Source organism: Myotis myotis, unplaced genomic scaffold (assembly GCF_014108235.1).
Source record: "Myotis myotis isolate mMyoMyo1 unplaced genomic scaffold, mMyoMyo1.p scaffold_m19_p_9, whole genome shotgun sequence".
In the NCBI taxonomy this organism is placed as follows: Eukaryota; Metazoa; Chordata; class Mammalia; order Chiroptera; family Vespertilionidae; genus Myotis; species Myotis myotis.
Window position 1 is genome coordinate 14,863,984 of NW_023416401.1, and position 5,304 is coordinate 14,869,287.

The following is a 5,304-nucleotide window of genomic DNA, read 5'->3' on the forward strand; positions in this document are numbered from 1 at the left end:
TTAATCGCGTCATTCTCTCCTGAGCTTGATTTAATCTCTTGTTTTGTACAGTAACATGCTGTGCAGAAGCAATGGGCTGTACCATAGAGCCTTGGTGTGTGGTGGGCTGGACCATCGAGGTTGGTGTAAGTGCACTTTATGATGTTTGTACAATGTTGAGTTCGCCTAACGATGCATTTCTCAGAACGTATCCCCATTGTTCAGTGGTGCACACTATATGTAACAGAAACGGTTGGACTAGATTCCAAGCCTCCTTTCAGATCCCTAGGAATTCCCAACTTTAGGCTCTTGACTAAAAATCTGTTTCCTTCTTCCTCTCACCATGTGGCTGATTTTATATAAATGACCTGGAACGACAAAACCTGTCACCGCCTGCCAGCCGAGTGTGCGTAGCTGACCTCCCTTCCACATGGCCTGTGTCTGTATGGCTGACTGGCTTGTCTATTTGCAAGTCAGCCTCCCAGCAATTCATCTTATCCTGGCAAGCTGGAAACAATTTAGAGGTTAAGACAACAGGAGTAATCTGGCCGTGAAATGGCCACTCCCTGGCTCCACTTGGGGACAGACCCAGCCTTTTGTTGTCTGATGTAGCTGAGCCTCATTCTTATAGTATTGAGCTCAAAAATCTAATATACTTATGCTTATTTGTGAGAAGATGACAGAGCATTACTGCCACTGAGAGACTGCCCATGTCCTCTTATACAGGTGAAGCAGGCAGAGAGCAGCATCACCCAAGTCCAAGAGCAAGAAATGGGCCACCCTGAGGGAGGGCCGCCTGGACCTTGTCCCCACCATCTCTCCTCCCAGAAAAGCCATGTCAACAGAGGAAAGGAAAGATAGCAAGTTTAACAACTAAAAGGACTCATGAAAAATGGAGGAAAAGTGCAATTCGATTTTCAGTACTTCAATGTTCATAATAAATTTCTGCTAAATAAAAGGACACATTTGTCTTGGGGAAAGGCTAGGGGTCAAGTTAACACCATGGACTCAAAGGTCAGAATCATGAAACAATTCATGTTTATTCTAACTCTGTGGTACATTTTTATGGAGCCATACAGTTTTAAATGTCCGTATTTCAAAAGTAAGCCCTGCTGGTGGAAACAGTTTTTCTTATGACATCAGTTAGGAACTACCTTCCTAAGTGCTACTGGACTGTAAACCATATTTTGGGAAATACTGTCACAAATATCTCTGACTTGTGGCACTGAGAGAACAACTTTTAGGTTGAATGTTACTGAAAAGCATATTCTACTTTGCAGAAGTCACCAAGTATACTTCTTCCAATGTTACTTCATTGAACTTCACTCACTCCCTACTATAGGGTAGAGCAATCCAAACTATTAATATAAGGTGGGTTGAAAGTAGTTTTACAGTTGTAAGTATGTGAAACACAGAGTTTATTTTTGTGTTATTCATTAAATATTGTATTACATTATTTTTCCATAAGAACAACTATAAACCTACTTTTGGCCTATCCTGTTGGTGTTTGTTTTTTTTTAACTGTAACCTACACTTATAAATGCATTAGCTCATTTGAATCTCACAACAACCCTATTCTCAAAATATCTGAATATCTCAAAATGACACAACTGTTAAGGGCAGCCCTTGGAATCCTGATCTTAAACCTGGTACTTTTCCAATTCACAAAACAAAACAAACAAACAAAAAAAACAAAAAACACCAACAAATAAAACTCACAGAATTGCACTGGGCAATCAGATTCAATGTTAGAATTTGGAAGACAAAAGAGCCGGGAATCCAAGCAAATGGAACCCAGAGGACACTCAGAAGTAAAAGTTCCAACTCCAAATGGTAACTGAGATGAGTAGAATGAGGTGGCACCAAGCACACAGTTTCATTCATCAAACCCTAGTGATTAAGTCTTTCATGACGCTGACATGAATATATCCATTAGCCATTTAAGTGATTTTGATTCTTTATGGAGCATTTTTAGAGAATTATGAAATGCCCTTTTCCCTTCTAAAGTACTTTCCCCCAAATTAACTACTGAACCTCTGACACCTTCACTAGTAAAAATAATTTTTGTGGGCTAAGATTTTAATATTTAATCAAATCCAGCATTCCTTCATTAAAATAAATTTAAAAATATTTGTCCTCTATAACCAGTGAGTAAGTGGGCATCAATGAAACAGTATTTGTACACGAACCCATTTCCGAAACAAGCTACTTAAAACTGAAATATGCACATAGCCTATATTAGACCACTGAAAGTCACATTGCAGAACCTGATAATAGCTTAAAATATGTTGCCTGATTCCCTAGCATCCTTCATTTCAAGGATATAGAATGACAGGCAAATGGAGCTGACGAAAATAAATTGAATTGCTCTGTACATTCAGTGAAGCTCACATTTAAAAAAAAGAAGAAAAGAAAAATAAAAACACAAAAAACATATTCTCACCAATTGAAAGTAAACTCAAGTCTGAACGGAAGCATGTCTTTCCTCGCTGCTGTAAGAGAAAATGCAATTTAAAATACAGCTGAGATGTCCACTGAGCATACTGAACAGGAAAGCAAACTTTGGTGATGGAAGCATCCTGTTTGCTTCACACGACTGCTCTGTGGGTTTTGAAAGATGGATTTGTGTTTTTCGTTTCTAGGTATCAAATAAAACAAAGAGGTGTGCACTGCCCCAATAGATGTTCAATATGATGTGGGTCATACAAGGTCATCCTTCCAAATATCTCAGATCTCTGGAGAATTCGCTGTGTTTCATGAATCATTTATTTCCCTGGTTCAGCTAGACTTTTGTCAGGAGTCTCAACACTGTTATGATATGATGAATTGTGGCTACAAGAATAATTTTTTCCTCTAACTCACACATGTAGCTTTTTCTAAGGCTGTGCCTATACAGCACACAAAGGGCTCATTGAGAGGTTCAAATACGTCCATCAACAATTGCTTTTCTTAATTCATGAGGCAAATATCTTGAGTGACTGCTTTGGGAATTAATTTGATGAGTTTTTCGGCATTGTGAAAATATAGCCTTAGTCTTAACAAGGATTTGCTGCATATCCTAGAAAATAGACTTGTCAAGTGACAAAGGTTTTTGCACTATCTGTGGTCAATTTATGAAGAGCTGCACAGTCCAATTTGATGTAATTGTGCAGATAACTAGATGTTAAGCTTTGATACCTAGATTCTAGATTTCCACAGAAAGGCACCAGAAAGTTCATTAAAAATTATTTAATGTTTAGACAGTTGAGAGTTCAACATCAAGTTTCCTAGATGCCTCCCAAAGGAAAAAGCGGTTCTGGAAAAGGGTGGAAAAGGGGGAGCAGCATTTGGGAGTGACAGTTCTGACAAGGAGTCTCAGGGTCCCAAAGGTGACGGCAATGCAGTAAAGGTCAGACAAATTTGTGTGAAAAACATGGAAAAATCATGGAAGCCTTGAAACATTAAAGTCTGAAATAATATGCAATGAAATGGCCACACAATATGGTGAAGATAAAGCCAGGCAAGGGGGTGACTGAGGTTGGCTGACCAGAGGGTCCATGGTGGGACCATTTCAAAGCAACATTTGCTTTGCTTGTAAGTGGGCTGGACAAGCCTGTGTATCCAGACCCTCCAGTTAAGACAAAATTTGGATATCATATTATTATGGTTGAAGGCAGAAAATAAAATTGTATGGAACACTGGGAAAATTATTTAATGTTTAATTAATTTAATCTGAACATTTTTAAAGGGTAGCAGTTATATGCACTCACAATTCCCCTTCTGTTCTGATGAGTTTATTCCTTCACCTATCACCTATTCTTCTCCAACTTTTTTTTTTTCCTTTCCTGGAAGAACAATATCCAACCCTTTAAGTTCTAAGTCAAGAACAAAATCTCCAAAGCCTTCCGGGGCCAGGCAGGCAATACACTGGTTGAAGTGAGCAGGACATGGATGCACATATGTACATTGGCGAGGAAGCAGGCAGCATTCAAACCCACCCACGTTTGTGGTGTTTACTTCAGGCCTGGCTTGTTCTCTCTCATCTTGGGAGGAAAGAATACTATTGTGTACGTAGCCCATGCTGAAGAAAACATTTCCATGTAGCTTAAAGTTTAGACCGATAGGCTGGGGTTATAGGAGAAGGTGTTGGAGAAGGTAGCTTGGAAAGAAGTGATCCCACAACGAGGCTAAGTGGGTGGGGGTTTTCTGAAAAGGGGAAGACTAAGTTGTGAGCTCCTCATTATCTCAGCTCATTGTTCTTGATGTTGATGCTATAGTGGGTGTCAAAGGCTGGGGCAGTAAACAATATAGAACGAGCATTATGAATCTATGATCCTGTGATTTCTCATTCCCCTATTCATCTATTCAACAAAAGCTTTAAGCATCTTTGTGTGCCACGCCCCATGTTACATGTTGGAAAACAAAAACTCTTAACTCCAAAAGAACTCAAAAGAAACATGTTTTTTTCTATTTGGGAGCTTGATTTAAAAAAAAAAAAAAAAAAAAAAAAAGGCAAGATAAGTAGAGAGGCTTAAATGAAAGAGATAAGAGTTAAAGGCCCCAAATGGATCTAGTGATATCAAGCTGACCAAAGAAAAGGGAAGAAAAGTTCTGCTTTAGTCCCAGAGAACACTGGCAGCTAAAGCAAGGACAGGAAACAAGGATGCATGGCTGGGGAAGGGGAGCCTTTTGATAGGAAGGGGTGGAAGACAGGGAGTAAGAAGTAAGGTTAGAGGGGTATGGAGAGGATCTCCCAACACTCAGTTTTGTAATTTAGACCGTGTCCTGCAGATAGGAAGTTGCCATAAGGTCCTGAAGTGTTGTGGGGGTTTTTTTGGTGTTTTTTTTGGTGTTTTTTTTTATCAGAGCCCAGGTGAGCAGCAAGGTTTATTTGCTTTGTAAAATATATTACTATTTTATTATACACATGTGGACTCTAAGGGTCAGAACTAGGGCAATTTTCCAATACCAACATGTTTACCAAGCAGAAATGGCACTCAAACCCAAGATTTAAACCTGCAAACTCAGGGCTCTCTCTACGAGACGACAAAACCTTTACCGACAGCACAATAGCACCTGCTTTGTATCTCCACAAGTGCCCACAGATGCATCTGAAAACCATAACAATCAAAAAGGGACTAGGAATCCATATGCAGAGTTTTAAAGGTCATTTGGTTTGGATGGCAGGAATGAAATTACGTCCAATTTTCCACCATCATGCAGCTCCCATGTGCAGAGCCAGCAGCCTCTCGCTTTGGCTCATCTGAGCACTTTCAGGGGAGAGCATCTGTGCCGACCAGACCTCGCCAGAGCCTGAGCTGGAAAAATCACAACACCAAAGGCCAC

The 5,304-nt window shown here is 39.8% G+C and overlaps 1 pseudogene; it reads left to right on the top strand.

Moving 5' to 3' along the window:
• The first annotated feature begins 3,231 nt into the window (after nt 1-3,231).
• On the top strand, nt 3,232-3,659 carry LOC118662675 (annotated as a pseudogene).
• Nucleotides 3,660-5,304: the final 1,645 nt, after the last annotated feature.